A 14476-nucleotide genomic window follows, 5' to 3' on the forward strand; every position below is an offset into this window, starting at 1 on the left:
TGGTGGCATTTTGTTCTGAAAACCAGAGAGGATATAGACCATTTCGTGGTTTGTTGTTTAATGTACTGAAAAGTACAGGATTCCCTCTCATGCCTGGACTGGCCTGGGTGGGCAAATCTCTGTACAGGTACCCAGTTTGAGGACCCATCCCATTGCTGATACCTTGGGGTGTTTGCCAACCCTAAATCCCCTTGAGCCATCCTTTTCCCACCACAGAGGGGGTTAGCTTCAGCTTAACTCCCATCCCACCAACCATATGCCAACAGGTCACGCAGACCGCTCTGCAGATCAGCTAAGAAAATTTCCATCCCAGCCTCAGATAGGTGCACCCCATAGGATCTGAAAAAAATGCAGCAACAAGAACTTGATCATGGGGTGTGGAATGATGCACCTACCCCCTCCGAGATCACTGACCCCCTACGATGATGTTTAGCCAGTTCTGGGCCTTGTCTAGTTGAGATGGGTGGTACACCCCCCTCCAGACTCACCTAGGCAACATATTTGACCAGACCCATACTATGTCAGGAAACCATCGCCTAAGTGTTTCAAAATCTCACAGGAACTCTGCCAACAAGGAGACTGCTGACCTAGTGCCCAGATCGTTTTTGCCTAAACACCCAACCTGGGGAGGTGCTCTTGCTGACCAATGATCATGAAGGAGGGGTAACAGCTGACTCCAACACATTCCTCTCCTCCCCAGCCATTCAACAGAAGTGCAGTCTCCAAACTGACCATGGAGAGCGGCTGCCACCAGACCTGACCAGTGAGCCACCCCTTGATTGGCCCGCACTCCTGTGCTGGGCCTTGATTGGTGCCCCCTCCTTGTGCTTCCTTCGAGGATGTGGAGGGCGGGCAAATGCCAGTGCCTGCTCCACAGTCAGGCACCAATCATTTCTCAAGTGTGTCACCCATCTGCAGATACCTGTATCTGCAGATCAAAGCCACACTGACACTAAACAGATTTTCCTGTTGAAAAGTATTGGGTTTGACGTATGGAGAACTTGGAGTACGACATGCATACTTCACAACAAGATAAGAAAAACAGTCCTGCAAGGCCAACTATATACACTCCACCCAGCACACCTCTGTTCCCATTGGAGGGTTTGAATTTCCCACCAAGGGTGCTATTGCTGGATTCTAGGTGGACTAGGATCCGAGGTCCCCTTTGTGTTTGGGGACTAAGCTCCTGCTTAGCTGCAGACCCCTGGTGGCAGTCCGCATACATAACACCCCTCCCCCCTTAGTTCCGATTCAACCTATGTTACATAGTTCTGCAGATAGGTGGGGGAGCTCTACGCTCATGGAGGGAATGCCGGGACGCTGGCACGGGGTTGCTTACGGCCGCCTCTGGCTGGCTGACCATGTCTGGTTGTGGCGGGGGCAGTGGTGGCTCTTCAGGTTCTGGTGATGTGGCTGGGGACTCGACTGGTGGGTTTCACCTGTGTGGGGGAGTTTGGGCCAAGCGCTGGCCTGCAGTGCATAGAGTCCCGGTCCCTTGAGCTAGGGTTGATCTTCTGTCTCCGGTAGCTGTCACCGCCTAAGTTGGTTGATATGTTTTTTCAGGAGTTGGCTGTCCTCTGTAGAGACCTCATATGATACCGGGCCGGTGACTCGGACTACTCGGCCGGCAATCCAGGAGGGCCCTCTCCCAAAATTCCAAGACCAAGGTTTGTGTGTAGACTGCCACAACTGGGTTGGCACGCTTGGTGGGTTTGGGCGGACCACCTCGCATGTCTGCCACCTCCTCACCCAGGCCTCGATCTCAGCATCGATTCCCGGCCACCAAACGTAGCTCCGGGCCATAGCCTTCATCCTCACAATTCCCAGATGCACCTCATGGAGAGCGTGGAGGACTTGTCGCAGGGCGTGGGAAACTACAAACCTGTCGCCTCACGGGAGAATACCCTTGAGCGCTGACAGCTCGTCCCTTTGGGTTGCGAACGCCGTAAACTTGGGGCCTATGGAGGGCATGGGCCACCCCCTCACCATCCAGCCCAAAACCCATACACAAAGTTATGAAACTTTTTCACCTCTGCCACAATCACCAACCCCTCCCAGTCTATCTGTGCGTAATTGTGCTCGGCGGCCGTCAAAGTCCGTGAGTAGTATGCCACGGAGACCTCCCGGCCATCAGGAAGAAGGTGGCCCAGAACTGTGCTGATGTCATAGGGGGAGGCGTCGCACGCGAGGACTACAGGTAGGGACTCATCAAAGTGCGCCAACACCTCATTCGAGATTAGTAGTGCCTTGACCCCTTTGAACGCCGCCGCCTCCCTTAGGCCCCATGGCCATGGCACTGATTTGTCTAGGAGGTGGGGAAGAGGCTCCGCAACCACAGCCTTGTATGGCAGAAAGGCATGATAAAAGTTCAGAAGCCCTAAGAAAGTTTGAAGTTCTGCCTTGCTGGTGGGCATAGGGGCCTCCACAATGGCCTTGACCTTGTCCCTCGCTGGATGGAGGCCAGATGCATCGACCCAGAAGCCCAAGAAGTCCACCTCCAGAACCCCAAAGAGGAACTTCTCCTGTTTGACTTTGAGGCCCGCTGTGTCGAAAGGGCGAAGGACGGCACGGAGGTGGGAGGCAAATCGACTGGGGTGGCCACCCCAGGGATCCCATTCAACAAAGGACGTTGTCGAAGAACGGTGTCACCCCAGGGATCCCATTCAACAAAGAGTCCATTAGTTGCTGAAATATCCCCAGGGCCACACTCACGCCAAACTGCAGCTGCCTAACCTTAAAAGCCCCCCGGTGCATTACAATAGTCTGTGCCATGGCCATGGCCTCATCTACTGGCAGCTGTTGGTATGCCTGCGCGAGATCCAACTTGCCAAAAATCTTAGCCCCCGCTAAGGAAACCAACACATGACTCACGACCGGGACTGGGTAGGCATGGTCATGGAGGGCCTTGTTCAATGTACATTATAGTCCGTGCAGATGCAGGCGTCACCATTGGGCTTGACAGGGGTTAGAATGGGGGTACATGGGAGACCGGTTCAAGGACCCCTTGTGCCACTAAACGGTCTAGCTCCGCATCGATTTTAGGCCGCAACGCAAGCGGGGCGGTGCAGAACCACATGCGGATGGAGGCAACTTGGGGGTCAAATTGCAATGAAACAGCAGGGCCCTTGTAACAACCCAGAGCCCCATCAAAAACTGCATGGAATTCCCACAAACCTCAGCAAAATCCCACGGTACACATTTATTCACCCCACACACACTGTGATTCCCAACGGCGCAAACCACGCCCGCCCCAATAAGCTAACCAAATTTCCCTTCACTATAATCAAGTCCAGGAAACCCTCAAAGCCCCGGTACTTCACCCAGAAAGTCCCCACACCCTGTATTGGAACCGGGTTCCTCTGGAAGTCCACCAAGCTCAAAGGCGAAGGCCGCAGGTGGGGCCCACCATTCAAGCAAAGTCTGTTCAGCATTTCCACCGATGTGATGGAAGCTACTGACCCTGAGTCCACTTCCATTGGGCAGGGGGACCCCTCGATCATGACCTGGACCTGGATCTTCGGGGCTGCGGGCAAGTTGGGGAGGCATAGTACCTGTAGTGAGGGCTGGCTGGTCAGGAGGTATAGATCGTCCGTGCCCTCAGTGGCCTCATAGTGCGCGGAGGCCTGGTGGCATGGTTGTGGCTGTGGTAGGTAGTTCCAGTTGCCCTTGGATCTGCAGACGCGGGCGAGGTGTTCTTGTTCTCCACATATGTGACAGTTGGCGTCATAGAACCGGCACGACTTGCGCTCGTGCACCTCTCCGCAGCTGGTGCACAGGGAACGTCCGGTAGGCTTACCGGGGTGTCCGGAGGCTCCGGTGGATCCCATCGGCTTCCATTGGTGGGGTGTGCGGACGAGATGAACGTTGTCCTTGTCTGAAGTCTTGGGCACCAAGTCAGGAAGCAAAAGATGGGACGCTGCCGGTGGTCAGTCGCAGTTGGAGGCCTCATGGGCGATGGCAAGCTGGAGGGCCTCGTTGAGTTTGATGTCGGATGTGCCAATCATCTTTCAGCGGAGCTTCACGTCGCTGATTCCCCAGGCCAACTGGGTCAAGAGGTTCTCCTCTACCTTGGAGAAGTCGCATTCCATAGCGTGCTGGCGCAGCACAGCCGTGAATGCTGCGGCCATCTCGCTGGGCTTCTGGATGCACCCCTGGAATTCCATCCGCTTGGCTAGCATCGTTGGTATGGGCGTGAGGTACCTGGTCAGGGTGTTTATGATCTCCCCGTACATACACTCGAGGATAGCCTTCGGGGCCAGGAGGCTCTTTGTGAGCCGGATGGTGTTCACGCCACAAGAGCTGAGGAGGAGAGCCCTTCTCTTGCCCGCATCAGTTATCTCATGAAAGGCGAGGTGGCATGTTAGCTGGTCCATCCACGAATCCCAGAGTTCAGGATGAGTGGGGTCGAAAACCTCGAGGTGTCCCAGAGCAGAGGCCATGACTAGCACGGAGCAGGGGAGCAGTATTCAGTGAGACCGGGCACGGTGTGCTGCTCGAGAGTGGCGCGGAGGCATTTTCTGGAACAATGCTTGGTGCTGCGTTGGAAGGTGACCCTGGCCTGCTCATCAGGATCCCATCATCATCGCCACTGAAAAGTACTGGGTTCGACGCAAGGAGAACTCAGACTACGACACGCGTTCAGATGCGTTTATTGTACTTCACAACAAGACAAGAAAAACAACACTGCAAGCCCAACTATATACACTCCACCAGGCACACCTCTGTTCCCATAGGAGGGTTTGAATTTCCCGCCAAGGGTGCTATTGGTGGACTCTAGGTGGACTTGGATTCTAGGTCCCCTTTGTGTTTGGGGACCAAGTTCCTGTTTAGCTGAGGACCCCTGGTGGCGGTCTGCATACATAACACCTGTAAAAGTGGAGGACCTCCAAGATTTGCAGAGAAAATCTGATATCTTAAATACATTGGGGGGTTAAACCTCCCCCCCCCAAATAAAAAAATAATTCTTTGAGCAAGTGTGGAGAATGCACCTACTTCCAGTATGGTTGTTGGTTGCTGCCATGGAGTCCAGGAGCTACATTGGGCCTGGTGGCAGCTGTGCTACAGCCCAGGAGCTGCAGCAGCTGCATCAAAGCCTGTAAGCCATGGCGGGCTTGGCCACAGTTGTGTTGACGTCTAGGAGCTACAATGGGCCTCTTGGCAGCTGCATCAAAACCCAGGAACTGTGGTGGGCCTGGAAGCAGCTGCATCAAAACATAAGAACCCAGGAGTCACAACTAGCTCCCTAGTTGCTGCGGCAGAGCCCAGGAGTCATGGCAGGCCCAGCAGTGCTGCTGTGGAGCCTGGGAGCCACAGCAGGCCCAGCAAGAAAGTGGGGGGGATGAGATTCCCTCTATCAGTCTTATGGGCCCACACTTATGATAAACTAATTTAAATACCTTTCCCACAATTAATTATGCATATCCACACTTCTGAACCTGATTCAAGAACGCTCATTCAGTTGCATATTAGCAGTATTCATACTTGCTGTAGTACAACATGGGGCTGCATGGAATATGGATTAACACACATCTGACAATCTACCTGCATAGGAGGCCTACCTGCTGGTGGGCTCTCAAAAGGGCCCCTTATGTGTCATGTCAGCAGCTAGGAAAGGCGGGAGCCGGAGAAAGGCAAGAGGGAAATCAGAGACATACCGTGTGCCTCCCTTTCTCTAAGTGATGAGCGCTGAGACGAATTCATTACCTTTTCCTATGAGAGAGGAAAAGGAGGCATTGAGTACTGGGTTACACATTATCATGGTCTTGAAGGACTTGTTCCTGAATTCTAGCAAAGATTACTTCCAGTCTTCTAATCAAAATCAAAGAGTTGTATTTTGCTAACAGCATTTTGATATGTGTAAGATCACATCAATAAATGATTCTGCCAGAAAGTTGATATAACTATGAAATACTTTAATAATGGCACTTCCCCAACATCATCCAACTGAAAATATGACCTAATATCCTGCATCACATGCAATGGAATAGAATTGGGTTCGGATCATAATGGCCAGCATCTGGCTGGTTTAACTGTTACACTTGCCACGAGGATGCTACGGAAATGCTTACAACTGCTTATCAAATGGATTGCTTGTGTTAACCTGCAAGATGTGAGAGTTCGGCTCCATTTTCTTGGGATGTGTAGTCTGTGTGATAGTGGTAATCTGCAGTAGTGCTAAACTAAGTTGGAAATTATTTATGAAGAGGCTAATTTCCAGCGGCGTCCACAAGATTAATGTGTGTACTGGATGGATTTCACAACTAAAGAGAAAAACATTAAGCCTACTGGGTTTTCCATGTTCCATATTTTCCCATTATTATAGGACCACCATGTTTTCATAATCCTTGAAAACTGAATATTTTTAGAATTTAAACAGCCAGTTTAAGAAAAGATGCTGTAGTTAATACACAGGACCCCATCAATGTTTGGTCTCAAATACAGCTTGCTGGCTTTTGTCATAATTACAAGATTTCAGGAATAGTTACAAGTTCACCCCTGGAATCAACATTAATGCTCATGTTCAGATGCACATGGAAGTTCATTGAGTTAGCACTTCTACATGAAGTTAATTCTAAGGCTTTTACTTTTTGATTTAAAAATGTATTGAACAACTCTGCATTAAGATACAAGATTCTAGGTGTTTGAATCAAAGACTCTAATGGCGTCCTATTAGTCAAGTTGAGTATATGATCCATATTACTCCATGAGACTCTTTAAGTTATTGAACAAACAATAGCTAAAGTATCATTGTTGAGAGCCAGTATGGTGTAGTGGTTAGAGTGCTGGACCAGGATCTTGAAGAACCAGGTTCGATTCCCCACTCTACCATGGAAGCTTTCTGAATGACCTTTTTGGGCCAGTCACACACAATCAGCCTAACCTACTTTACCACATTGTTATGAGGATAAAGTGGGGGAGACGAGAATGATGTAAACAACTCTGGGTCCCCTCTAGGGAGAAACGTGGAGTATACATGAAGTAAATAAATTTTAAAATAGACAAATTATGTTCTTTGGCACAGTTAAATTTGAAGTTTGGGTGTCAGCCATAAACTAAACCTATTGTGCCCAGGTGTGAGAGGAACAGGGAGCAGAAGGACTCTGGGCAATTGTACCCAGAATTGGCTCCCAGCCTACTTTCTGCAGCCCTGCCTGCTTTGACCAGTTGCATGGGTGTGGGCATGGGAGGGGGTGTGGAGACAAATAGACCGGAGGGTTGGTGGCTCCAGTTTGGTCTATGCTGCAAGTTTAAAAGGAAGGGGCTGCAGGCAGGCATTCTTGGGCACCTTTAACATTAGAAGGTATTGCAACACCTCACTAAAGTTCTTCCGAGGTCCAGTTCATTGCTCAGCAGCAGTTCAGCAAAGCTTTTTCATTTCATTGTCCTGGACCTTTTTAGTCTTTAATCATTCCCATTGTAGAATAATGTCTTTGATGATGAATGATTGCTGGCAGTTCTTTGCAAACTGGCAGAACTGCCACCAAAGCAATAAGGGAGCCAATTTTAAATCAGTGCTAAGATTTGCGAACCCTGTAACTAGGTTTTAAGAATGAAAGAAAAGAAAACAATTGTAGTGTCCCCTTTACATATTTAAATAGTTCAACCTGACAAAGCCTGCAAGGCCTTTTACGTCTGCTTCAGAAAAGACTGATTTGGTTTCTTAAATGTGTCCACTGCTTATAGGGAAACTACATTGTTGAACTGTCAAAGCTGTTTTCCACTGCTGAGTTCTAAATATGTAACCCAGAAGACTCAATTTGGCTGCAATCCTGAGAATACTTTTCTGGACGTAAGCAGTGTTCCCTCGAAGCTGAGTTAGTGTGAGCTAGTTCAGTTTTTTAGCCTCCAGCTGACACATTTTTGTCTTAGCTCAGGAAGGATGGCTTCAGAGCAAACTAATCTATGCAGTAGCCAAATTGCTCACTCACAACTTTAATGCCAGAAGCTCACAAAGTAGAATCTTTGCTCACAAGACTCCATAGCTTAGAGGAAGCATTGGATGTAAGTCCCATTGACTAAAGTTGGACTTACTTTCAAGTAGACCTGTTTAGAATTGCTCACCTTTTCAAACCTGCACCTTTTACAGTACTCAAATTCAAGTTATCACTGCAACTTTTCCACTAAGGAGTTTACAGTTAAGGATTCTGTTAAAACATTGCACCTCATTCAAACTATGCGTTTATTCTGTTCTTGTTCCCCACCATTCATCCCATGATGTATAAGTGCCACAATTTAGCTAAGAAATTTTGTCCTAAGCCCACTGCAGATCATAGTAATTTATCCTGCATACCTTTTCAACAGTAATCATCTGCAACAGCCAGTGCCCAGTATTCCACTAGTGCCATGATCAGCTTGACCAAGAAATTATATTCAGGACAGATGTTGGGGGGGGGGGGAGCAGGCATCTGATGTACTGCATCTCCCTTATCCAGAGCCACTGAGAGTGGGGACTAGGGGGACAAAATTTGGGGGGCCCAAGTCAGCTGGAGGGCCCCTGAAGCCAGAATCATGCTGCATCCTGTAGAATGCTTTTCCAACTATTTTCCTTTTAATGTTGTACTGGCTGCAACTGCTAGGGGCACAGGGAAGTCTGAGCACCATAAAACGCACTCTATAACCTAGATTCGCCTTTCAGGAAGACTAACAGATCATGCTAAGCCTGTCAACCAATGCCTTTCAGGAAGACTGAAGCAAACTTGCCTAACAGATCATGCTAAGCCTGTCAACCAACCAGCACTGGAACAAGACAAGCAAACGCAGCTGATAGCTGCTACAGTAATTGCCAGCCTGCAGCCTGCTAACAAGATCATTTTCAATAGTCTGGTCTCTCCTTCTTCCTTTCCTTGCACCCATCACAGCCAGATCTTGCAGAGCAGTAGTTAGTGTGTTGCAGCAAGATAGAACAACCTTTCCCTCTCTTTTCCTTAATTTCTCGCTCTCTTTTTCACATTTTTATTATTCATTTCTCTCTCCCTCCACCTAATTTTTCTGTTTCCCTCCCCCATTTATTTTCAACTCTTGATCTCAACTCTTCATCCCTATCCTGCATTGCAACAGAACAGTAGCATAGTAGTAAATATAATAGCATAGTAGCAAATCTTTGTTAATTTTATGAACAGAAGGGGAGATTAATATTTCCGCATGATCTAACAAAGTAGTAAAAGGATGCTCCCCCCCCCTTTACATGCATGATAAGGGGAGATTAATTTATTTTAGTGGTTATACATGTGGAGCAGAAGGTCAGGCACTGAGCTGTTATCATTATTATTGTGATGGTGGAAGATCTAATAGCCCCTTGTAAAGGCTACTTTGCTATGTGACAAATGATGTAATCTTTTTAATGTTATAAAATTAGATTTATAACAAATGTCATGGCCAGTATTTCCACCCAGTGTGGACCCAAAGCTGCATTGTTCTCCTGTCCTCCATTTTATCCTAACAACAACCCTGTGAGATAGGTCTGGCTTGAGAGTATGTCAGCCAACAACCTTTAATGGCAGATTGAGTATTAGAGGTGCATGACAGGTTGCTTAGAAACATTAAGCCTCTTCCTCTCTGGTCTCGCCCTCGGGGCCTAGTGGCATCACAAAAGTTTCTTGATTGTGAAGGCAAATTCAAGCTCTTTTCTCTCAGCAGGATTTAAGATGACACTTTCTGAGAACACTTGCAAGGAAGGAGTTAAGTCCTTGTAAATCTTTCCTGTTTCTCTTGTACTTTTCCTCCTTTTCTCATTGAAATTGCTGTTTAATTTAGTGTCCATCTCTTTCGCTTTAAAAACCCCCAGTTCCATTTTTTCTGCTACCAGACCAACTGGAGCTGCCAGGACACAAATTGTTGATTTATCTTGGCAAGCTGATGGTTAATACCAACAAGTTGCTCCAGAGTCGGCTTGGTGGCTTCCGCTATAAGTGCAATAACGTCTACTTCCCTTCTTCTCGGAGTTGTTTTCGCCAACTTTTTTGGACTGTCCTCCATTTTAATGCTTTATTTTCAATATAAAATCGCTTTCTCCCCGGCTCTGAAAATTGCTTTATGCTGTTTAATCGCTTAAATGCTCATGGATATCTCCCACAACAGGCCTGCACGCTTAAAAATAAAGTCTTTCAGAAATGTCCATTTACAACCATCTCTCCCCCCCTTCTCCACTTTTATAAATGCGTCAGAGAGACATCCCTCTCTCAGCACAATTCAATCACTTAAGAAGTCTCAGGAGGGGGGTTCGCTTCAAAGTATCTGTTTACAATCGTTTCTCTCTCTCCCCCCCACTCCACTTATATAAATGCATCTGAGAGGCGTCCCTCTCTCAGCACAATTCCAATCACTCAAAAAGTTTTCCTTTGGGGGAGGATTTTCTCTTCTGAAGACAGTTCGCTCCTTAACTCACAGTTCAGACACCTCTCCCCCTCCCGCTGCAGTACGGCACGCCTTCCCAGAGAGCTGGGAAAGGCGTCCGCCATCGCTGTGCCATAGACCCCACCTCCCCAGGATATGTATTTCCTAACCCAAATCTTGTATCGCCTACTAGACCAACCTACTTTCCCTCTCTCCCTCCCTTATCCTACATAGCTAAATAAGGGCCCCGGTCACACGGAAGGTTTTGCCCCGCAAGAGGGATGGATCGGGGACACATCAAATGGGCGTGATCACGCTGCAACATCTGGGAAGCGGAGCACACTCATCCCCGATCCGTCCTTTCCGGGCAAAACCGCACATCAAAAAAAAAACCTAGAAAAGAGAACTACCTACCTGAAGCTCCGCAGCAAGGGCAGCCGTGGGATCGCCGGCGTACCTGTCTTCCGCAGAATTCAAGGCTCCCGGCCAAACTGCACATGTGCACACATGCACAGCCGGCTGCCTTGCTCTCTGTTCCGTGGCTCCCACCCCCCCCGCCCTCGCGCGCGAGCAACTGCGCAGCGGCTCGAGGGATCTGTCTGATCCCGCCGCCACGGGTCTATTTTGCTGCGGCTCAGAAAAGCTGTGCTTTGGCCGTGCTCCCCCCCCCCGTGTGACCGGGGCCAAGGTAAAGCTACTATTGGTGTCTTCAAAAAGATGGTCTCTGACAGAAACCCCCCCCACCAACATTCAAGACTGCCAAAAGCAGCTCCTTCATGATAAAACAGATCACAACCCAGTGACCCTGAAAATAAAACTGCATGATAAGCCCAATTAAAAACAACTGAAAGAAGCAATTGCTCACAGAGCATACAGCGACACTACCACGCAGCCCAAACAGGAACTGGATGTCAAAGGAACCTGCAATTCACACATCAGTCGAGCTCTGAGATTGCTAAGCCATACTTTGTTGCCCTCTGTAGAGAGGCACACACCATCTGGCTTGTAGAGACCACCTTGCCTGTGGGAAATTCCCGGGTGCACAATCAGCCCACCACCATGCTACAAAAGAAAGGTTCTAAAGCACCTTGTTGAATTTCCTTTGTGCACAATCAATTTTCCTGGGGTCCTGGGCACCCTGCCACTTAGGGTTGCCAGCTCCAAGTTGGGAAATATTGGAGATTGGGGGAGGGGTAGAGCCTGAGGAGGGCAGGGTTTGAGGAGGTGAGGGACTTAAGTGAAGTATAATACCATAGAATCCACCTTTCAAAGAGGCCATTTTCTCCAAATGAACTGATCTCTGTTGCCTGGAGATCAGTTGTAATGCCAGGAGATCTCCAGCCTAGTGGCATACCAAGGGAGCAGGGGGTTGGTCTGCCTCAGGTGCAGCTTAAGATAGGCCTTTGAAGGGGGCCCTCAAAGCCATCATCATTCTGCTGCCTCCAGCCAAATGTCTTATCTTTTATTTTTAAAAGGCAGCTACTAGGAGCATAGGGAAGACTGAGCATAGCAAAAACCTCTCAGATCTGTTGCTTCCCTTTTCTCCAAGACTCAAGCAAACTTCCTTAAAAGATCATGCTGATAGTTGCTACAGTACGGTAATTGCCAGCCTGCAGGTCATTTTCTTCAATCGCCTAGCCTTTCTCTCTCCCTCTTTGCACCCAGCTCAGCCAGATCTCGCAAAGCAGTGGTTAGGGTGTTGCAGCAAGATAAAACAACCTTTCCCTCTCTTAATCTCTCTCCCTCTTCTCCACATGTTTCCCATTCATTTTCTGCCTCCCTTCGCCTAATTTTTCTGGTCCGCCCCCTGTTTTCTGTAGGGGGTAGTATGTTTCTTAATATCCAGTCTGGTGAAGCTTGCGATCACTATTTTGTGATGCTTTGGCTAGTGTTAGTTACTAAATGTTAGTACAAAGGCAAATTCCTAGCTCTCAAAAATGCTTTGTAGATGTAGATGTTTGGGATGGTCATCTCTTCGGCTTCAAAAGGGAGAACAGAAGCCCTCCCAACACAAATGGTATGATGGATTATTATTTTTTTGCCATCAAGTCACATCTGACTTATGATGACCCTGTAGGGTTTTCAAGGCAAGAGACATTTGGAGGTGATTTGCCATTTCCACGTTAGCCCTGCTTAGCCTCTGAGATCTGATGAGATCAGACGATCCTGGGGTTATCCAGATCATGGCTAGGCTGAGACTAATGTTACTGGTCCAAAGTCACCCAGCAGATTTCCGTGGCTTGAGTGGTGATTCGAACCTGAATTTCCAGATCCTAGTCCAACACTTTAAGCACTACACCACACTGGCTCTCATGATGGAACAGTGTGTTAGAATTTGATTTGATTTTTTTTTTACTGGTATGATTATATATACAGTTTTTCATGGTCTACATTTCTTTTCTGGCCACTGAATACAAAGTTTAGGTCCCGTGGCACCTTTAAGACCAAACTTTGTTCTGGGAGATAGGATAAGTTAAAAATTAATTACTATAGTGAAATAATAGTTACCTAGTGAATTACAAAAAGAAAATTGTTGTTGTAAAAATTAATAAAGAGATGGGCAGGAGGTCGAAGCACTGTGGGAAGCCATATATTAGGGAGGGGGAAAGGGAGGTGGGTAGGGTATGAAAGGGACAAATGTAAAAAAATTAATGTTCTGTATGAATGTTTATATTACCCACCTGAATCTATTGTCTGGCCATTATTATTGTTCATTTTATTTCATGATTATTAATGAAAATAATTGTCATACAGAGGATGGCCCTGACCTGGATAGCCCCAGCCTAGCCTGATCTCATCAGGTCTCAGACGTTAAGCAGGGCTGACATGAAGGCAGGCAATGGGAAACCACCTCCAAACATCTCTTACCTTGAAAACCCTACAGGGTTGCCATAAGTCAGCTGTGGCTTGATGGCAAGGGAAAAAAATAGAGGTGAGGTGCTAAAAATTATCTGCTCTGGGCACCAAATAGGCTAGGAACACCACTGCTCCAGCCATCATAGAATCACAGAATCATAGAATGTTAGAGTTGGAAGGGACCTTGCGGGTCATCTAATCCAACCCCCTGCATTCTGCAGGAGCATAGCCAAAAGATAGCCCTACAACATACCCAAAAGATGGTCATCCAGCTTCCACTTGAAAACATCCCGCGAAGGAGCATCCACCACCTCCCGAGGCAGTCTGTTCCACTGCTCAATCACTCTTACAGTTAGGAAGTTTCTCCTGATATTTAGCTGGTATTGACTCCCTTGTAATTTCCACCCATTATTTATTTATTTATTTATTATTTCGACTTTTACCTCACCCTCCCCGCTAAAGCGGGCTCAAGGGGGCTCACATAAAACCAGTAAAACAATATATATTCAATACAAAAATAACGAATACATAATACATAATGTATAATACAATTTAAAACCATTATTATTGATGGCGGTTCTCTGAGTAAAGTGCGTTCACATGCTGTCAACTGTACTACTGCTCTGGAAAGCTTCAGCTCTAGGTCGGCCCAGAGGTTATCGGAAGGCCTGCTGGAAAAGCTCTGTTTTCACGGCCCTGTGGAACTGTGAGAGGTCCTGCAGGGCCCTGATATCACCAGGGAACTTGTTCCAGTAAGCCAGTGCTACTAAAGAAAACACCCTGGTCCTAATCAATGTAAATCTGGCTTCCTTTGGACCAGGGAGGGCCAGGCAGTTTTGGAGTCCTGATCGAAGTGCTCTCTGGGGAACATGCGGGGAAAGGTGGTCCCTCAGATAGACAGGTCCCTGACCATAAAGAGCTTTAAAGGTCAAAACCAGCACCTTGAAGCGAATCCAGAACACTATTGGCAGCCAGTGCAATGCCTTTAGCATAAACTGGATGTGTTCCCGCATAATGAGACCCATCAACAGCCTGGTCACCACATTTTGCACCAGCTGCAGCTTCTGGAGTTGCACCAAGGGCAGCCCCATGTAGAGAGTGTTGCAGTAGTCCAATCTTGAGGTGACCATTGCATGGATCACCGACGCCAGATCATTGCGTTCGAAGAAAGAAACCAACTGCCTGATCAGCCGGAGATGATAAAAGGCTGCCTTGGCAGTGGTTGCTACCTGGGCCTCCATTGTTAAGGAAGTATTGAGGAGCAATCCCAGACTCCGGACCCTTGGTG

Source organism: Gekko japonicus, unplaced genomic scaffold (assembly GCF_001447785.1).
Source record: "Gekko japonicus isolate JY-2015 unplaced genomic scaffold, Gekko_japonicus_V1.1 scaffold3493, whole genome shotgun sequence".
NCBI classification, from domain to species: domain Eukaryota; kingdom Metazoa; phylum Chordata; class Lepidosauria; order Squamata; family Gekkonidae; genus Gekko; species Gekko japonicus.